At 37.4% G+C, this 22,615-nt stretch overlaps 1 protein-coding gene across 4 annotated transcripts in view; it reads right to left on the reverse strand.

Moving 5' to 3' along the window:
• The window catches only part of ncoa2 (nuclear receptor coactivator 2), a 92,525-nt gene that overhangs the window by 54,972 nt on the left and 14,938 nt on the right, over nucleotides 1-22,615 (reverse strand). For all 4 annotated transcript variants that reach the window (XM_052596415.1, XM_052596413.1, XM_052596417.1 and 1 more), the window contains exon 2: nucleotides 12,457-12,543. The gene's annotated coding sequence lies outside the window, so the exon portion shown is untranslated. The remainder of the gene's footprint in view (nucleotides 1-12,456; nucleotides 12,544-22,615) is intronic.

Here is a 22,615-nt window from a genome sequence, read left to right on the forward strand (position 1 = left end):
CAGGCTAGAAGTGACTGACGATAAGATCTCTACTGAGTGGGCGTGCTTGAAAAGGAAAGAGGCACTTTCTTCCTTTTCCTCCCTTAAGTTAGAACCAATTATGTTTTCTTAATGGGTTGTTGATCAAATTCTCTTTGATAAAGCAAGTAAAAATAATGTAAAACATAGTTAATGTACGGTACTCTGTAAACTGGTGTCAGACTGCTCTTGACAGGTTTACAGTTAGCAGATGTCCCACAAGCTGCGTGCATCACCCACATACACTGAAGAATGAGTCAGAGATGTTCGTGTCCCCTAAGGCAGGGGGAGACAGTCAGAGGTGTCTGATATCCAGATACCCCACACAGAACTCCATGATGACTAGTGGTATGGTGACCGGCTTGTGTTAAAACCCCTGGTGAGAGACATGTGTCTAATAAACCTCGCTGCTCTAAATATATGCATGCACAGAAATGTGTGCAATCTGCTGAGAAATAAAGCAGTAGTGTTAGACAGCATAATAAATAATACAAATCAGGGATGCCCTGATATTATAAATCATGTAATGACTGATAATTGATGAAAGCCAGATTAAAATTGTATACTAGTTTGCATGAATACTACAATACTATACAATTTCAATCCTTTTAAATGCTATTAGAGAATTAAGGCATTTAAAGAAACAAAGAGTAAAAATTTATCAACAGTCCATTCAAGAATGCATCTGTTACTTTTCAAACCTGGGTCAAATCATGAAACAGGCTTGGCTTGTTTAATATTAATAAATGATTCATAAAGGTGGGCCACAATCAGCTACTTTAACCTAGTTACGTTTTGCTAATTAGAGCCACACAAACAGTTCAACATGACTGTAGCATGACCAGCTCCTGGAAGCCCCTGCGCTTTAAGCAGGTCGCAGCTGGTGCAGCAAACAGGGCATAGCCCACGACGGGGCCGGGGAGGCTCTGATATGGAGCATTAATTATTTACAGCAGTAGGGAAGGAGAGGGCCAGTCAGTCAGACTCTGAACAGCCTGCTGCTGTTCCACGCTCAACATGAGCCGTGTCAGACCTCCACTAATCAACAGCACTGCGGAGGCACAGAGAGATAATGAGGAACACTGACACATTTCTCAATCATTCACTCCTATTAGCAGCTCTAGAGTATGTTAAAGATGCAGATGATAAGTGTTAGTGGATGACCAATCGGAGGCTTTTACTGGTGGGCGGAACATTGGGGGCGGTTCTAAAATCATACCCCACCCCCACCGCATCCCCATGCACTGTAATAGACCTTAGTAGGGTAGATGGCCTAGATAATTTGATGTGAAGGGAAATTAGGCTATCAATTATCCAGCCAATTTGTGGGAAGACACATTTTAGTAGTTTCTCAGTTGAACGATTGACAACAAGGTGGGTAACTTGCATACGAGTATCCAGGATAAAAATAAATAGCATTAAAATAAAAATTAAAAAACACTTGAATCTACTTTGAAACATGGTAAATTCTTAGAAATGTACACTTTCAATTCATAATGGAAATGGAAGCATTCCTCATGCTATCTGCCTCATGCAATTGTGCTCCGACTTTTTCAAGAACTACATTCTCTTGAGAAAAGACAGAGACCTCCATCTCTTTACCCCGCCTATCGTATCTTGCTATACACAGATATGCCAGCCTATGACACTCAGAGGAGGAGGAAAAGAGAAAGAGGCAGCGAAGAAAACTTCCACTCTCCAGCATCCACAGCGCTGAGTCTGACAGCCTCCTGTTCTCTCCTCCAGCGATACCATTTAAAGTCCGCAGGGATGACTCCCTACTGGAAAGCTTTGCTGCCATCGACACAACTGAGAAGAGACTCTCTATCTGGGACAGTTGGAGGGTTAAAGGGAGAGTTGTTTGTTTGTGATTCAACAGAACTAAAAATACCATGTTTGATCACTGACACCAAATGAACATCTAAAGACTCGTGTTCGGGAGGGTTTACTCATCCAAACAGAAAAGAATCGCAGTCGATCGCTTCAGTCCCTGAAGGCAACAACAAGAGGGATAGAAGTTAAAGTGCTTGTGTTGTGTTTCCGGTTCTGACAAACAGCGTCTCAACCTGGCTACTAAACTATTATATTATAAAATTATATTGTGGATCAATTGGACACACTGATTTTTTTGAGGTGTCAAAATACCGATTAAACTATAACTTTTTTTTACGTCAACTTTTATTCCATTTCGGAGAGCATCACATACATAAGCGATGTATGGAATGCATGTATGCGGTTATTTACACTTTGATCTGAATGTAAACAATGTATCCACGTACATACATTGAGGAGATGAATTGTTAAATAAAGTTATTTTTGTTTTCTTTGTGCACAAAAAGTATTCTCTAGCTTTGTAAAATAATGGCTGAACCACTGATGTCACATGGATTTATTTTAATGATGTCTTTGCTATGTTTCTAGGATCTATGTGTTATCTATGGGAGTGTCAGAGAGCTCTCGGAATTCATCAAATATATATTCGAAAATTAAATGACAAAATTTTATTTTTTAAGGTGAACTATCCCTTTAATTTTGATTGGCCCTTGCCACTGTGAAAAATATTTACGGTAATCCTTTTTTTCCCCCATAATAAATTGTATTAAATCCAGTTAGGGTCAACTGGACCCGCACCATATAAAAAGTACCCAGAATTTATACCTAATGCAAATTGAAAGACGATATTTGAAAGTTAAAACTCACTTTACTAATACACCAAATTTATTTTAACACCGAAGATGATTAAATATTTATGACATTTCATGCTTTGTAAAGCAATACTACTGTACATTCAAATTTGACTTCTGATAAGCAGTAGACAAACTGTTTAAAGTTTATTTAGACGATTTTTATACAATTTACGATACATATTATGCATTCATAATGCTAAACCGCTTAAACCACTGACAGACATTCTGAGTTTAAAGCTGGGTATTATGCCAACAACGCTAACATAGTCCATCAAAGCTGTGCTGAAACCACTGTCTACGACTGTAATACAACATAAATATGTGTGGAACTTTAAATGATTCGCCCCTTTCAGTTACAGTTTTTTAGCTTTTGCATATGATTGAACAATGCATAGGCATCACTCCATGCATCCTCCATACAACACTAGAGTACACTAAAATTTAGATGAACATGAAATATGATTGTCTATAGCTGACAGAGAGAAAAAAAAGAAGATCTTAAAACTGGGTCATGGCGATTCACTCACTGTATGTGACGCACTACATAGACATGCTAGACAACAGGTGTGATGGCAAACAATGCGAATATTATTTCACACTTACTTAAAAAAGGAGATCACAACCAGGCTAATTAGCCTGAAGCCTTATTTTTTCTTGTAGACACCCAGAGGAAAACTGACACTTATTCCTCTTTTGTAAGCACAGGTGTTTCTTGTTGGTGTATACTCATTATTAGATGGATTGACATGACTGCATCACATGTCTCACAAACCAAGACATGCAAAAACCTCCTAGTTACAGATTTTATTTCTACTTGTTTGGGCCTGGAGTTCATGAGATCATCAAGTCATGTTTGGATCACATTAAGCTGGACATTTAGTTGCTCTGATGATGATGAGAGTATACATGTATACCTTTACATATATTATTTTATGTACCATCTTTGCAAAGTACAGTAAGCCTGTTAGGATTTTCCCCACCACAAACCTGTGCAGAAATGCCTTTTAGAAGCAAGGAAATACATACACACACCCACACAAGTAATGATTCCAAAAATCAGTTGACTTTGCCCCATTGATGAAGTTGTCAGAAAGCCCTTGGTGTGCAGTATGCATCCGCTGATGGGTTGGATATCAGTGGAAGAGACAGCGCCTGCCTGACAGGAGACTGAAAGTCTGGGTTCTTCAAAATGACAGACGACAACGCTGGAATTGAAAAGGAGAACTAAAAATCTTCAGACCTTAAGACTTTTGCAGGCAGCAAGTACAGCGCTCCACAGATCATTAGTATGAACTGTTCGTGTTCAGATTTCAAGCTGTGATTCACCAGTTTAAGTTCGAATTGAACTAAAGCTCTGAATTCAAAGGGAAAATCTTAAGATTTGATGGGATAAAGACAAAGAAAAGTGTCCAGACAAGGTAAAGAAACAGCTCTTTAATATCTAGTTTAAAACACATGCTGAGTATATGTAAGTGCAATGTTTGTATTTATGTTGGTTTTGAAAAACTATTTCTCAACAAAAATGTTAAGATTTATGCTATGTGGTGCAGCAACAAAGTTCAAATTAACAACATTTTCCTTACAGATTGAATATATGTGAATGCATTATACTTTTCCAAAAAGTTGTAACATTTATTTGACTTTATTTGAAAAATATTCCTAGTGCACACAAACTTCCCAGAATACGGAGTCCCCTGCTGGTTACAGTATTTACTTTCTTTTTGATTATATTTTTATTAAAAAAAAATTATTTGTAAAATTTCTTTTACACATTTATTTTTTAATCCATTGTCAAATGATTTCAAAATTAAATAATAATAACGATAAAAAAAAAAAAATCATATCGGCTTTATATTAGCTATCAGCCCCCCTGATTTCCAAGATATCAGCATCGGCAGTCAAAAAAAACAAAAACAAAAAAAACAAAGCAGCACAACCTCGCCTCCTTTGTTGCGTGTTCCTGGGGTTGGGGTTTATCTGGGTTTGTGACGAAATGGACCCAGGAAGAAGCTCATTGTAGTCCCTTAACTAGCTGTTTTTGTAGGTATAAACTGCCAGAATTTTAAGAGTTCAATCTCTGTTTGTATTGAACTTTCAGCGCTGCAACTTTCCAGATACTGTTTATGCTCAAACAGCAACATTACAAACTAACTAACGTTAAAAAAGGGAAATCGCAATCAAGCACCCCTTTAATTGTCATGAACTATCATTTTATAAATATCAATAAATTTTTTGTGATTTGTACCACATGACATATCACAGCCTAATAGCCATAAAAGGATTCTGGTTTGAAAAGGATCTAATTGCTGGTCTTTTATTTCACAAAGTTTTTCAAATATGTAATGTTTCAAAATATATAAACATAAAAATGTAATTACAAATACAACATTAATAAAAAGGAAAATAAACATTCATATATATATATATATATAAAATATACAGGGGATAAACGGATATAAGACCATATATTTATATTAATACCAGAGGTTTTGGCTAAAAGCCTTCTTCAGTATCAATAATAATAAATAAAAAAAAACGTTTTGAAAAATAAAAAGTACATGGATTTTAGTTATGATTTTAATTCATTATAGAATAAGTGCATTCATTATGTAATTTAAGTTAAAGTACTTGCTAAACTGGCATCTTAAAATGCAGAAGATACACTATAGTCTTGAGCCTCCAGCTTCAACTGTGGGACGGGATACTGTGGAAGGTTAACACTGCGCCTACCAAAAGACAGAGAGCTAAACTTGCCAAACAAAGCCCAATAGACATCTCAAGAGAGCAGCAGAGGAAGGAGACTCAATCCATCATTCTCCTGGAGTAGACAAAGAGGCAGCTTGCATCAAAGCTTCATGTGCCATCCCTGTAATCTTGTGGCTTGAAAAGCTCAGAGGGATCAAGACTGGTGACACACCCTGTGCTTGTATGGCCCTCGAATACGGCGAGGGCACCGCTTCAGCATCGGTTCAGGGGTCTTTGAAGGGTTTGCATAATAACTAGCCTTGCCATAAAGAACAATGTCCTTGCTTGACCCTCCTATACGGTCCGGAGCCGGATTCAAACCGAATGGAATTGCATCATAATCATACGTTAAACCCTGCCACGTAAATCTAACCTTCGCGCTCATCTGATGGCACCGAGCTCGAATCAAACTCGAAGGTGAAATTACATAAATATTAGGGTTGTTGGGGGGGGGGGGGGGTCTTTCGCAAAGCCAAAACACACAAGAGTGTGTTGAGCTGCTGGGAGCAACCCACAGCTATTACCCAACATTACTGATTACAGTGTGGAGAGATCCCTAAGGCCGATGGAGATCGTGGTTATGCAGAACAGATGGGCCTTTATTAGCAGCGAGTGTCTGAGGGAGATTTGCAGGAGATTCTCTGTTTACAGCCTCTTCAGCTGACGATAATGAGCCAGAAGACGAAACGTCAGCAAGTGAGAATGAGCGGAGACAGGAAGTGAAGGAAATGAAACCAATCAGCGCTGTTGGAGAATATGTGAAAGACTTGAAGCCCAGCAAGGAAACGCAAAAAAACAAGTGGTGGATGAGAAGGGGGGTGGGGATGAGATAGAGAGAGAGAGAGAGAGAGAGAGAGAGAGAGAGAGAGGGGGGGGGGGGGAGGAGGGGAGATCGACATTCTCTCCTCCCTAGAGCCGCAGGCCTGGTCTCCAGCCACTGTCCCAGATGGCTTTGACTGAGAGAGGGAAAGAGAGATGTTCCTGCCACTCATGAGCTCTACAATTACTGAGAACGTAATGGTCTTAAAGTACCAGCATCAAGCAGGCCCAAAAAGCCAATGTCCATTTACCGATGTTGATCATATTCATGAATCTTTTAAACTGACAGCCACTTCAAGTTGCCACAGGGAGAGCACTGTATAATAAACACATTAAGAGGCAAACAGCGGATCTGGAGTGGCTCACGGGCATGGAGGCGAATGTATTTCCCTTATCTGTCCATCAGAAGTGTACTGTTTGCTCTAGCATTGAGCCCGTCGGTACATTTCGAAACGCTGGGTTGACTGTATTCCCATAACTGAAAGTGTAACGGAGAGTGGGTTAAACGTCTGATGTGTATTGATGGGTTTTGGGTTACAAGAGGCACAGATGCAGTGAGAAAAATCAATAAACTTCTCTAGTGCATGCTAGGTGGGAGGGTCCACATTGTGCAGCTGACAAACCGAGCTCGGAAGATTAGATCGCTGACAAGCTTAAATACCACCTCCGGGGATTTGTCGAAAAAATTGGAACTTGTGTCCCCTTTCAGAATTAATTAAAAGAAAGTGTTTAAGGATTCGGAACTAGGGTATTGTAAACCGCTACCTCACATTGATGTTGCAATACAACAACTTAACCTACACTAAATAATATTGAACATTAGTTGAGCAATATGTCTTTGCCACATCCAGAAAGCTAGCAGTAGTTTTCAGAAGTTTCTAGAAACACAAATGTCAACCAGTCCAAACTAGTTCTGGATAGCATAGGTGATGCATGGATGACACATTTCTGTAAGCCAACCTGGAAGTTAGCATGACTCTTTATCCCTCAACAAAATGCAGTAAGATTTTTCAATTGGCTTTGGGTTATTATAGGAAATAGGCTCTTTGACCAACAGGTTCAGCCTACATGTTCATCAAGATAATCTTCACAAATTTTGAAGACTAAATACAGTCAGCAAAAATAAACAGCGAAAGTTATAAATGAATTACACCACAGTCATATGATTTCAATGTCCATTACACAGAGTTGCTGACAACTCTTTCAATCTCCATTTAAAATCCATAATTTGGAAAGTTTGAGTTAGAGTAGTTTGCAAGAGTGGAAATATACATGCAACAAGGTTATGAAATATGACAAGTAGATTTGTTTGTACAGTGTGGTGACATTCATTGTCCCAGACAACCTTTGTAGTCCCATTTAGCCACTTTTTAGCAACTGATTTTTAATGATGTTGCATATTATAGAAAAAGATTAGATAAAGTTTTAACCACAAACTTTATTTTTAGTTATATTTCAGCCACAAAAGCGCTAACTTGTTTCAGTACCTTAGGGCTCACAAAAACCTGACTTATTTTGATTAAAAAATATCCAATATGACTAAGACATACTGCATAAGAAAACACTCTCAATAACATTTGAGCTTTAGCATTAACTGTTTACTGTTTGTTTTCTTTTTGAGGTTATCTACTGTAATGGTGCAGGAACAGTTTGAAAAGAATCTTGCTGAGCAAGTTATATCTTATAAATATGGTTACAGCTAGTTACCTGAATAATAACATCAAGTTTAGCACAGACTTTTGATGCTAATTCTTTCACCTTATTCATGAATAAGATTTATTCTTGTCACAGTAACACAAAAATGCAAATAATGTACTAAGGCTACATGCTTAACATCTACAGCTATACATTTACCTTTATCAATATGTACTGGACAGACAGCTCAAATATGTAAATACACTGTAGTCAATGTGCACATAGTTTATTTGATGCACGGTTAACTGTTAAAGGCTCATTATTAAGAGATCTGGATTTCTAAATAAAGTATATGTTCCTTTGAGGGCTATAGATGAGTGGATGACATGGTTAACTTGTATTAATATATAGGCTATAGAGTATCTTTGCAAGATATGGACAGTGCTGAGGAGTTGACACCGCATGCAACACTCAGCGTAACCTTACACACAGGCTGAGATGCACATACAAAAAACAAGTCACTTGAAATCTTTCATGATTATTACATAACCATCTGGATGCAATGATTGTGCACTTGAAATTCCAATTATATATTGCCAGCCAAATTTTAAATCAAATGCCACATTTTATTTCTCTTTTTGGTGTTGTATTGTGTTATGTGAATCACAAAACCTGCTCAGAGCACAGCTTGAGAAGTGTGAGCATTATAGACATATTCCAAGTTCACTGTGAATTTTTTTTTTTTTTTACTGAAGATTATTCATATTAATATCACAATATACAAGCAAGAGCAAAACAGACAATTAAACTGTTGATCTCAATTAATTGGATGACGATTAACAGTCATCAGAAATTTCATGCCCTACAAAATGAAGCACTTTGGCTTTGGTTTTTCTGAGGTGTACGTAACGGTCAGTTCATGGAGGAGGGGAGGAGAGAGAGCCGTGTGCAAACAGCTTATCCTCACAGTCATCTGCTCCTAATGACAGCTGACAAACTACTAATGCAAATCCCATCTGAGCGGCTACAGTTGCCCCACCCCCAGCTTCCCTTGCCCTCCCCGTACAGCAAAATCCAGCCCCAACAACCCCTACCTCCCCGCTACATACACAGAGAATGATCCATGCTCGAAAATTCCTCCTCTCTGATGGTCTGCTCAAAGCGAGCGCTCTTTTAAACCAGGACAATACCCTGCTCTCCAGTCACATGACAACAGAGAGCATTGGTTCAAGCAGAGCAGGTGGCGATTGTGGCATCCACGTGCAGCCAAACACATGCTCACTTGTGGCTACTATTCTGACTGCCACTTAATAGAGTTGTACAATCAAACTACGGACTGAATCTGTGAATGTATGCCATTCATATAAAGTAAAAATATTAAAATGTAAATGTTATTAACTATAGAAAACATTTTGAAATATAAATGTTTGAACAGATTTGTATACAACATTTAAATGTACATATTTACACTAACATACAGGCATACAAATAAACAAATAAATTATATGTCGTGAAACATGATTAATTGTGATTAATTGCATCCAAAATAAAAAAAAAATGTTTCCATAATATTTGTTTACTTTTACGTTTAGGTCTTTTGAACCATCATTTAGGATTTTTCATTATAAAATTTAAACAAAACACAAAATGAAAGTAAAGTCTGTCGTGTGTGCATGAAAACAAACACTAAATAACACTTTTGCATAAAAGAACTCTGTGAAAAGCAAAAAAAAAAAAAAAAAAAAACGACTTTGACATAAAACAAACCAAAAACAAAGGATGAAACAGCAGTACATATTGGATAAAAGCACTGTAGCTTATATCTTCGTGTCGCTAGGCGATGTCCCGGTAAAATCGATTATGACGCAGAGTAAAGCCAGCGGATTGATCATTTATATTATGTAAATAATTCTTATATAGTTTATAAAAATCAATTTCACATTTTTTTCTTCTGCACTCTGTATATTTCTCACTCATTTTGTGTGTAGTTTGTAAATCATTGGTAATTTTTGTATTTTTGTTAAAGAAGACAATTTGTGCAATTGTTTTCACTAAATAGCTTGTTGTGTCCCAGTTGCTCCCCATTCTGATTAGTTTGATTGTTAATTTGATTCCAGGTGTGTCTCCTTAGTTCCCTTGTTATCCTGAGTTTTAAAACCCCAGTCCATTCTTTTAGTGTCGTCGGTCATTTAATGTCATATTTGTTGGATTGTGTGTATTCCTCTGTGCCTCCTTGGATTAAAGTCAGTTTTTACTGTGAAATCTCCTGCGTCTCCCCGTTCCTTGTCATCACAAATCGTGAGCGAAGGACCGGCCGAAACCGTAACCTCCGTGTCGACCCTCTGTTTTTTTCTCTCAGTGTTTTCCCATGGATCCCCTCCTTTGCCCGGAATACCTCGTCTTCCTGCTGGAGCCATCACCTCACCAACTACCCGGACGACGTTCTCTGTGCATCCTACAATGCCATTTTGAATGAGGATGGTCCCAGAGTGAATTTCACCACCTTTGTGGAGTGGACACTGGTGAGAATCTCCTTTCCCAGCTGGTTCCCAGAAGCTTATCATCAGTGCCACTCCTGACCCAGAGCCCAGCACACCATCTCCCCACAGTAGAGAGCATAAGCCCGAGTCCACCAATGATGGAGAGCCATTTCCCGCTGCGATCCACGAGCCAGAGAGAGCCAAGCGACTGAGTAGAGGATCGCCCCGGAAGTTGAGTCCAACCCATCAAACCAGGTGCGAGAACCACCTACAGAACTATGGATGGTGTGAGCGCAGAGAGGAGCTCCACGCCTGCATCGCGGCTAAGGGTGAGCGGAGTATGTAGCGGTGTTGGTACCATAACCAGGAGGGGGATCCAATAGACTGGGAGTCTGAAATGGAGATTGAACTTCACCCCTCTGCTCTCCATCGCCTCCACTGGTCCTGTCCACACCTTCTTCATCCTTGGTTTCCCCATCCAGCCATGATGGGATTCTGATCCTCCAGTGCCCGCTCCCCTCCTCCACCGCTATTGTCTGGCAGCCCCTTTGCTTGCCCTCAGCCCAGCAACATTGCAGTGCAAGCCGTGTGGGACTGCCATCCTTCAGCATTGCCTAGCGCCCTGGTCTCCACCATCATCCGCTGATCGCCTCTGGAATCCTCACCTCTGGCTGTGCTTCGTCACTCCATGCCACCGGCTCTTTTGGGCTTCTTTTCCCGCCATCTCCACCTTGGTCCTCAGTCACTCTGACTCTGCCCCGGATCTCCGCCTCCACCTCGGTTGCATCCCCCTGGCTCGTTGGCTCTCCATCTCTGCCTCAGGCTCCTCCTCCATTGCTCCTCCCTCCATCGGTTGAAATCATGGCTGTGCCCTGGCTCCAGCTGGACGACTCCTGCTCCGCGTCCCTCCTGTGTCATCCCTCCATTGTCTCCTCCCTGGTCTCCACCTGTCACCCTCCTCCAGGATATTTGCCCTACTCATGAGCCTCCTCCCTAGCTCCCACCCACTCCCCTCCCCATGTTGTTTCTGTGGTGCGAGGATGCACCTTAAAGGAGGGGGAGTAATGTCACACACCCCTGGACTGTTTTGTTGTATTCAGTGTCCCAGTTTCTCCAGAGTCTGATTAGTTTGATTGTTAATTTGATTCCAGGTGTGTTTCCTTAGTTCCCTCATTATCCTGAGTTTAAAAACCCCAGTCCATTATGTGCTTGTCAGTCCTTGAATGTCATACTTGTTGATTCCTCTAATTCCTTGGATTAAAGACTGTGTTTAGTGCGAAAGCTCGGCATTCCTCGCCATCACAAATCGTGACAGCTATATGTAGACAATTTTATTTGGAAGTGTAAAACACCCAGATACAACTTCCTAAAGAAAAAAATCCAAACTTCAGGAGTTTCTGTTTGAGAACACCGCAAAAAACACCCAATTGTTGTTTGTGTTTTTCTTAAAATTAATTTATTCTTAGAGAAAACAAAAGGAAAACTGGGACTTTAAATAAGCTAGACAGAAACAGTTCTCTCGTTTATAATGATGTATCAGACTTGATGCTGACTGCTAGAATAGCATTAAAATAAAGAAAAGTTCAGGTATGTCAGGTGCCCCCAAAAATTTTCTAGGTCTTAAAGGGTCAATAAACCGTGAGGGTGTGTTCTTTTAAGGGTTTTATTTCGCATGTTAAAGTTTTTAATGAAAGTGATTATAAAGTGTTACTGAGACAAAAATCTTGGTTTGTTTAGCAGAGAGTCTGGGTCTCTAAATGTTTAAAATCTCTGTTTTAGAGGAATAAAAGACAGAAGGAATAATCAAGGATGCAAACAACAGAAAACAAGGTTCCTTTTTTCTGCTCAAAACAAATTCAGATAGGAAATGATGTCACGCCTCCCACACAAACCACACCAACTCACACTTTCATTTGTTTGCAGTATATCATACAAGTGTTTTCTTCATCTTCTCACTATCCAGTTTCATAAACACACATAAGACCTTCAATGTCATAAATTAAGCAACAGTAAGATAGGGGAAAGTCTAAAAAGAAAGTTACTGTGTGTTCATCGCGGGTTACTAAGCTTACCTTGGCTTCAGTCCAGATTTAGCCTCAGGGCATTTCTGCAGCAGTGGGACCAGTGGAAATCTTTGGGCATTATTCACTTCTTTCAATCTGTGGAAGAGCGGATCCATCCAGTTAAGATCTCAAACAAGACTCAACACAACCAATGGAATATAGGCTAGTACACATCAAAACGTTATTAATATTGATTGAGTCCAATTTAATATAATTATTTATATTATAATTAAATTTTTATATATATATATATATATATATATATATATATATATATATATATATATATATATATATATATATATATATATATATATATATATATATACACACATTAGGGCTGGGACAACGCGTCGAGGTCATCAATGACGGCGACGCAAAAAATACGTTGACGCAAAATATGCGCATCGATTCGTCGACCTGTTTTTATTTCTCTAAAAAATGTTTGCAAAACGTTTACCTTATGTACGCTGAATATACGCGATGGCCGGATCAACATTCGGTCCAACGTTATATAACCAATCCAGGGTTTTTTCTGCATTGATCTTTTTTTTTTTTTTTTCGGCTGTCAAAGCCTTATTTGATCGGTGGCTACATTGGTTACTGTATTCTTTCAATTGCTCGAAACAAGTATTTTGATTGAATGCTAGACATCAAGTTGTTGTTATTTTCATCTGAAAGAATAACTTTTTTTCAGTAAGCTAGGCCCTATGTGTTCAGTAAGCTTGTTTCAGTAAGCTATGTGTTTTCAAGGCTTCAAGGTTTTATTGAATGCTATCTCTATACAAGTGCAAAGTAATGCATTCTTAGTCAGTCTTTTATTTTGTAATTTTAAGAGAAATAAACATATATTGCAATGTTAAGGAATTCATGTTTTTTTCATTCAGATATGTAAATCAACATGTATAAATTGTTAGTAGTCAATTAATGGGGAGATAATCGAAATCGAATCGGTCTGAAAAAATGAATCGTTAGATTAATCGATGCATCGAAAAAATTATCGCTAGATTAATCGTTTAAAAAATAATTGTTTATCCCAGCCCTAATATATACACATTTTTAAAAAGGATGATACAGTGGCCATGCTTGTTGATTAAAACAAAAATAAATATCACGCCATTTTGAGCAACTATGCTATTTTGTCATTTAACAGAAGCATTTTACACTAATTTACTTTTGCTTTTGTATTTTTCGTATTCTTGATTTACTGTATTAAAAAAAAAATGAGAATAGAGGCTCTCAAAATATATATTTTGGTCTTAAAATAAAATGTTTGGAATGTTATCAAAACAACTCTCTTTTTTTTTCCTTTTGAATTTAGGGTGAAATACAACTTGGCCATATTCTTGAGATTTGCCCACTATATATGTTTTTAAAGAGTTTTAAAGAGAGCAGAGCCATGTCAGCTGGGAGCACAGCACTTGAGCTGTCCTCTATCAGAGAGTTATCAGCCAACCAACGAGACAGAAGAGTAGTCCCAGACATGTCAGGAAGAGTGTGGCTATTCTTAATAAAGACACCTTGCCAGCTCTGGCTCCAAGAGGACCAACCGAGAAGACCCACAGAGGTCAACGATCGGGTAGCATTCATGGCTTGTCTTTGGGACCCATATGGAGAAAACTGCTTATAAATTGTCCAAAAAGAAATGGGAACAGGTAATGGAAATCAATGGCAATTATAATAGCAAGGGAATAGTTTGCCTCCAAAATAGGTGGTTGACAGTGGTTTGCCAAATTTACACTTTTCAAATTAACATTTTTCTGATGAAGGATTTTTCTTTCTTTTTTTTAATGAAAGAAGATAGATAGCTCTGCTATAGCTAGTAAAACACAATTAGACTGCCTGGAGCAGTCATGTTTTCAGGCAATTAGCTTAAGTGAACTACTACATGAGAGTAATCCATCTCTGCAAACTAGTTGAAAAATCAAAAGTTGGATGTAAGTTTTAATCTGCCATCTCCATCCTGGCCTTCTCAATGATGTCAAGGGGAAAGATCTAACTGCTCCCACAATACTCTTTATACTCTTATACCATCCATTTAAAAGTTTATGAAAGTTGAACACCAAGTGGACACATACGGCACAGTTGAATCAGCACACATCAAGTGTGCTCAAGACATGAAATGAAGAAAAAAATTGGAAAAATATAGCATTAGATGCTTTTAAGTTTTGCAAAAATATAAAATAATTGATCATTCAAAAAACAAATCTCGTAAAGAAGCCTCTTATGCCAACCAATTCTGCATTTATTTGATCAAAAACACAGTAAGAACAGTAATACTGTGAAACATTATTAAAGTTGGCCTAAGTGTTTTTTTTATTTTTTTATTTTAACATCGTCCCCTTGGAATTATAAGGTTCTATCTGCATTCCGTGTAGTTTTGAGATATTCAGCTTCAAAGTTTTTGCATTCCATTCGACTGTGTAGATAGAACCTTATTGTTTTTTTAATAAAAATCCCATAATGTATACAACATAAACAAAATCTATCACAAAATGTAAATGCGTTGTCACAGAATAACAATATGGGAATAACTAAATTGACAAAAATGTCAGATACAACCTTATAATTCCAAGGGGACGACATGCAATTTATTATGGCAAAGCTTAATTTCCAACAGCCATAATTGATAATTCAGTGTCACATGATCCTTTAGAAATCATTCTAATTTGCTGATTTGCTGCCTAGGCTACATTTCTTTTCATCATCAACACTTTCAGAAACCCAAATGGTGCGAGAATCTCCAAAATGGCATAAAGCAATCATCACAAACTTTTTTGAAGACTATTAAGGGACGGAAAATGAGCTCAACATCATTAGAAAGGGGAAAAATTGAAGGAAAAAAAAACACGGGAAGAGAAGGGGAAAAAATGACAATCATCATCAGGTTGGTAAAGATTTAATAGTGTTACACACGTCTTCAGGGCCTCTGGTTCCACAAGGGAATCGTTTCAAGCTTATTAGATAGTAACATGAAGTACGCCTTTTTAATTATGTTCAGCAAGTAATTAGTGGAATAAGGGTTTAAATCATCTCCCCGATCCCAGAATTAGCCTCTGAGAAAAAAAAAAAAAAAGAGTTGGTGCAGTAAGTATCATTCAACAAAGTTGAAAGCGCATGCAGAAACAGCCAGAATTCTCCCATTGTGAGCAAATGCCTTTAAAGGGGTTGTTGACTCCTGCAGAATCTCTCCTGGGAGCTTGTGAACAAATACCTGAGAAGCGGGCCATCCGCAGCGCATGTGCTGACCAGATATTGCTACATGTAGTTTCACAGGAGCCCTGCTACAACACAATGCGCACACTGACAACAACACAAAGGGAGAACAAAAGACCTAGCGCTGGGATTCTGATGGCTACATTAAATAATAAGAACGCTCTGGGCATGTGTTTTTATAAATAATCATAAAAAAAAAAAAAAAAAAAATCACTATACAGTTACACAAGCGTGTAAATGGCTTTAGCAATCTAAATGGGAAACAGAAATCATGTGGCCTGTGTGAAAAGTAAAGGGCATTAAAATTAATCTAGCATATCCAAATCACTATAAATCATAATTATATAGAGAGAGACACATCAGATGCATTCTGAAAGACTTCATTTATCTTTTACTGGTCAGGAGGAAGTAAAAAAAAAAAAAAAAAGGTCTTTTCTGAGGCCAGAGGAATTTCCCTCAGTTTCTTGTGTCACATGTTTGTTCTAGCCCACAGCAGATCTTTAACCTGATTGGTCACTGCAGTTATGGGGTCCCTCAACCATGGCAAATTAGTCAAGCGGTTGATTCTGCTGTCATATAGACACCAAAAAAGCCTTTTTGTTTTTTTGGAAATTGCTTTGAAATACCAAAAAGTCACAAGCTTTTTATGATCATAGCATCTCAACTGAAATCAAACGGTCACAGCAACTGCAGATAAACTTCTAATCATGTTTCAGAACCGCAGCTAAATTAAGTCTTTACTAATCAATAAACACTCCACACCAAAGGGCCAAAAAGATCTGACAGCTTGGACACACACACACACACACACACACACAGCAGACCACACACACTCTGTGGATCTATTCCTAATGAACATGTTGTGACAGAGTGGGACATCCTGCATTCCCTTCCCATAAAAACCCTCAATCTCTCTCCATCTACAGTCCGGGTCAAAAGTTCATGTAAGTGTTACAGTTGTATGTGTCACACCACAGACCATATTTCCCATACTCTTACCCAGCGGCCACTGTGAGGCTTAATACTACAACAGCAAAGAAATGATTGACTGAACACACATTCTCCTTCATAATGTCACTTTAGAAACATTTCCCAATGGACATGAGTAAAGAGACATCTTGCCATATGTATTAGAAACTGAGAGGACAGGGCGTATCATAATAAATCAAATTATTCTTTATCTTTAAAGATGTAGGCTGTACTAGTTGTGGGATGTGGGAAAGGATCTGTGCTGTTCCCGGTTGTGTGTAGAACCTACAGCTCTGCACATCGGTCTTAAAATCTCGAAATGTAAAACCTGAAGTAACTTAAATTCATTGTTGCTGTCGTTAACTAAAACTCATTTTTGGTAAGTGAAATAAAGCTTAAGTAAAATATAAATATTAGGTGAAAATATGATATCGAGTTTGTTGAACTTTATGGTGAAGTACCAAAATTACTGAAAATAAAACAGAAATAAAAAGTTATAACTGCTACATAAAATATTTTTTAAATTAATGAAGAAAAAAAAGCACTTAACAAAATGACAAAAACTGAAATAAAAATAAATTATAGCAATATAAATATATTTATCTTAAATTAATGACAGTTTTTAAATGACAAAATTTAAGAATTAAATTAAAAACTGTAAATAAAAGCGGATTCAAAATATTAATTTTGTATAATTTTGAATTGTAAATAAGTTTTTTTAAACAAGGTTTAAGCAGTTATTATTTTTATTATTTTGCAGTTAAATTTACATTTAGTGCAATAGCAAAATAGCAAACTTCCATCACAAATTAACGCAGGCTTTGCAAAGGGACAGTTATTAAAGAATGGGAGAGTTCATACTATATTGAACCCAAGAGCAAACCTAAAGCGCTTTAAGACAAAAGTCTTTTCAAATTATGTAGACCCCAAATAAGACATAAAACAAAAAAAGAATGCTATTCATAAAATATTCATGCTCAAAAAAGTCCAGAAGCTCAGATAGAGAAGTCTCACGTCTTCAGTCAAGTTCACTTAGCAGCTCTTTGACTAGATTTGAGCGGGAGAGTCTAAACCCTGTGTTTGAGGGTAAGTGATCCTGCTCTCTCCCCCATGATCCTCTCTGTTTCCTCCTGGCCTGAAGCAGGTGCAAGTCATCTCAGTGGGGATGTCACTAAAGGCTTATGTCAGGGGAAAGCAGCCAGCTAATCGTACCACTCAAGGGCTAAAGATTAGATTGGCCGCACAGATTCTTTTACTCACTCAAAACTGACCACAATGGGCCAGACACAGAGGCCAAAAACAAATGTAACCGTCCATGTCAACATTTTCAATGGCAATCCGTCAATTTTTCTTGATTGTAATTGTCAGACAAAGATTTAAAGCCTCAATTAAGTTAATAACACCACCACACTGTCTAGGTCACTGGAGCTAATTAAATTATACACACTTAACCAGACTAATACATTTTCTGAAAAAAGGAAGAAAAAAAAAAAATTATTTGCAGAACACTTGCTGCCACATGCTAGAGTCCATAATCCCAAGTATGAGCAATAGTAAAAGCAATGCTTGTATCATGAAATACTGGCCACTAAACTATGTTTTCTTGCTCTGCAGACTTATGTTAAGTCATATAGGAAATCAGTGTTATCTGCTGAGCCAAAGGCATGAATCCAGCAGTAAACGTGCAGCTCAGCACCACCAGTCTAGGTGTTAATGTTTCGAGGTATTGCAGTATTAAGATAATTAGGTAATTATTTCTCCCTATAACATGACTGAAACTTTTCCAACACCTCATTTTGAAATTATATATGTAATAGTGTGCATCCCATTTTCCTTTATGTTGAATGAAGTAGCTTGTAACCATATTCAAATGTGAACCCTTGATTAATTTTTGAGGAGTAAAGAGAGAATAATGTCTCTCAAATGGGAAACCAGTAAAACTACTTTGGCTCTAAAAGGTGTATCCAAAACCAAATCAAATCAAAATTTTCATTTTCAGCTGTGAAAAGTATGAAAAAGCCAACATTAGCAGACATCCCATGAGGCAGCATTGTTCACAGTTACTTAGGTACAGTCACAAATCAAAGCACTGTTGGCCTCGTCTCAGTGAATTTTGGATGATTGTAACAGGAGTTGAACATTGACTACTGGAATGTGTCACTCAAAATTTTGTGCAACTGAATTTACATTCTACATTTTAGTGCGCAAGCAAAATAGCAATCTTCCATCACAAGGTTCCATCACAAATTAATGCAGGCTTTGCAAATGGACAGTTATTAAAGGATGGGAGAGTTCATACTATATTAGAACCAAGAGCAAAATTGCTATAAAGCCCAGAAAACAGAAATTTTCTTTTTAATCTCTTCGCATCCTATGAAGATTATTATTAGCATATTGAATGCACAACTTTTGCATACTTATATATAATATTTAGCCTAAAATTAAACACTGAAATGTTTTCAATGTTGCAAGTTCGGTAGCAAACCTCTATTATGTAGACTATGAATTATGAAACATCTATATTTTAATGTTTGGTTAAGATTGCATTTAAAAGGTTGGTTCACCCAAAACTAACGTTCATTCTTGGAACACAAATTAATATATTTCTTATGAAATCCGAGAGCTTTCTGAACCTGCAGACAGCAACAGCACTGACATAGCAATGACATCATGTAATGACATAGTAATAGTAGTAATGCCATCATTAAATTAGTCCATGTGACATCGTTCAACCATAATTTCATAAAGTTATGAGAATACTTTTTATGCACAAGGAAAACAAAAATAACTTTATTCAACAATTTCTTCTCTACTATGCCAGTCTTTGATGCACATTCATAAGAGCACCACAATGCATTAGTAATCTTGTAGCTTCATAAAATTAAACTTGAACCACTGATGTCACATGGACTATTTTAATGATGTCCTTACAACCTTTCTGGGCCTTAAATGTTGTAGTTTTGTTGTAGTCTTTGGCAGGTCAATAAAGCTCTCGGATTTCATCAAAAATATCTTCATTTTTATTCCAAAGAGGAACAAAGGTCTAAAGGGTTTGGAACGACACTAGGGTAAGTAATTAATGACAGAATTTTCATTTTTGGGTGAACTATCCCTTTAACACTGTGAAATAATTGTTTCAAAGATGATCTTTAAATGAGTGCTATACAATAAGAAATGTAATCTAAATGTAAAATTGGAGAAATTAAATACCAGTTGATACCAATATATCATTCATCCCTTATAAAATTCTTTAGTGGTACAATAGTCTCTTAATGAATCAGATGACAAATGCTACTTTTGAGACATCAAGCACATCACTTTCATGAGTCCATCTGAGTGTATGACTATTTCTAGAGGTATCCATCCTGACACTCCTCCTGCTCTGCCTCTCTGAAAACCTCACATATCAATGATCGGTTTCTGTTTAGTGAATGTGTTGTCAGCTCCAATTCCACATGCAATTATCATTCTCTCTTCCCTGCAGCTGGGAGCCCACGCTTACCCTTTTTTTGGATATGTGCCATCTCCACAATGGCTAGACTTACTAAGGCGGCTTTGTGTGTTTCTAAATTGTGAGTACTGTAAATCTAACTGCTTTATTTAACATTTCACTGACTCAGAAGTGGGTGGCGAGACAAGGGAGATCTAGAATACCTAAAGAAAGCTATGCTATCCGTTTACATTCCCGTTAACCCCAGTGATGTCTGAACTATGTCATTGAGGTCTTTTAACTTTATGTCATGTAATGGTAAATAACCAACAAATTTCACAACAGATAGTGAAATTAAACATTTCTTTATTTAGTTCATTTAGGCTACACTTGAAAAGCCAACCACTCAGAATGCTATTCTAGAACAAATTATTAGCTAATATTTTTTGCTACCAAGGACCTGATGCTCTGATGTTGTCTTGGATTAAAGATAAGGCTTTTCTGCCCAATTAAATACACATTCTCAGCTGCAAGAAGGCAAATCCTGCAACTACAATCCTGCATTACCTGATTAGATATACTGCTGAATTTCCAGAAGGACACATAATTGGAATAGACAGGGAAAAAGTAAAAGACTGCAGTGGAAAACTGCCTCTGTGGACAAGGCTAACGCAGCAGACATCGCTCTGCCAGTCGACATCAAGGCTGTAAAACTGCATTACAGCTTCCGGTTGTCAAATACCATGATTATCCAAAATTAGTGCTTTGGCCACTCAAGCTTAAGGCTTTTAAAATAAACCATAATGTCATGATTGCAACTCCAGGCCATTTACTGTAAAATGACTGTAGAAACTAAAATAAACAGAGTAACTTACTGGGCTGTAAAGACTAAGCATGCATTGTTGCAGATGACAATTTACAATGAAATAACTTTTCTGCTTGAGAGTCAAAGAAAACATCAGCACCATGTCCGGAGGAAAAATAAATAAATAAATTATGATAGACTTAAACAGGCTACTCTACAATTAACTCAGTGGAGTCAATAAAATATATGCATTACAGCTCAATTTTACGATTGGCTGATTGATTCTAACCAAATGACAAAATTCCACTTCTTTTGCTGAACTGTTTTACATCTCACAAACATCACAAGAAAACATGAATCTTGTCTTGGAAAGTATAAAAGACTTAGAAACTGTGGCATGAAATTAACTTGTGTATTTTAAATAAAAATAGCAGCATTGCTTTTTTTTTTTTACAATCCAAACCATATTTTAATTTATATTTAATTAAATAAAATATAAAACAAGCCATTTCATTTAATTAAATTAAATATAAAACAAGCCATGTTACTGACAGGACATTAAAATTTTTATAGAAAATATTTTATAGTTTGTTATAGAAAAACAAGTTATGCTCAGAGTCCAGAGCCTCGATAATAACATTATAATAGGCACCTTCCTATTATCTACAATCGCGGGACCCATCGCAGCAGAGTGCGGCGCGGGACAACAATTGATTGGCAAGTAGAGACTTGTGCGTGCGGGATGCGGGAGAATAATTAGGATGTGCTTACACTAGGCAATCAAGTCTGGTTTGTTTGACTAGTGTGGCCGTTCCGTTTAGCAGTCCCTTGGTCAATTGGAAGAGGTGGACAAGAGCGCGGTTCAGTTATATACACTAGATCAGTGAGTGTGAGCGCTAACCGCACCGGAGTGCAGATCTTCTGATACGTACTGCATGATTGCGTGAATATTTCTGAGTGAAAAAAGCTATAGATGTGTAAACGATATATTGTGAGAGGGACGTGTGTTATTGCATCCCATACTAATCAAAATAATAAACCACAAAGTTAACAAAACAACGCGCTCCACTGTACTGAGAAAGCGCTTCTCTGATGTATTCATGTGCTGTTGGAAAAGTCCCATTTCATAGAGAAAATAGTTTAGAATTTACATATCTATATGAATAACACCACTGTGAGAATAACTGTGGAATTTTCTGTCAGAACACTTTCCGTTAAGTTTATGAATATTTTCTTTAACCCTAAACACGACATAATGCGATGCAGAATTATAAATGCATTCTGTGAAAAATTAATATGGACAATTCCTTCATATTAACACATTTTAGTAACTTTTCTAGCATTTATGTTCAAATAATTATCAGATAATTAACCAGAACTTGTATTATGCATCCCTAAAGTAAAATGTGTTGTGAACAACAATTAAAACTCTAAAATATGCTCAGCATGCATTAAATCTCCTCAATACTAATCATTAACCGTTTAAGAGAAATCATGGATAATAAAGATAATCATTCCCTCCACTGCCTGCATGGCACGTGGGTGTCTATGTGTAATTGTCTCCTCAGGTGTAGCATGAGAGGATTTGTTTTGACAACCCACAATTCCAGGTGCCAAAGCCACAGATATCTATGACAGACAGACGCAGACTGATTATAGAGGCTTTAAGGGCTACTTTAGTGCAGGAGTAAATTAACTACTTCTGTATACAGACATCCCAAAGCTAAAAGTAGCCAGCATAAATGTAA

This window comes from Carassius gibelio, chromosome B24 (genome assembly GCF_023724105.1).
Source record: "Carassius gibelio isolate Cgi1373 ecotype wild population from Czech Republic chromosome B24, carGib1.2-hapl.c, whole genome shotgun sequence".
Lineage (NCBI taxonomy): Eukaryota > Metazoa > Chordata > Actinopteri > Cypriniformes > Cyprinidae > Carassius > Carassius gibelio.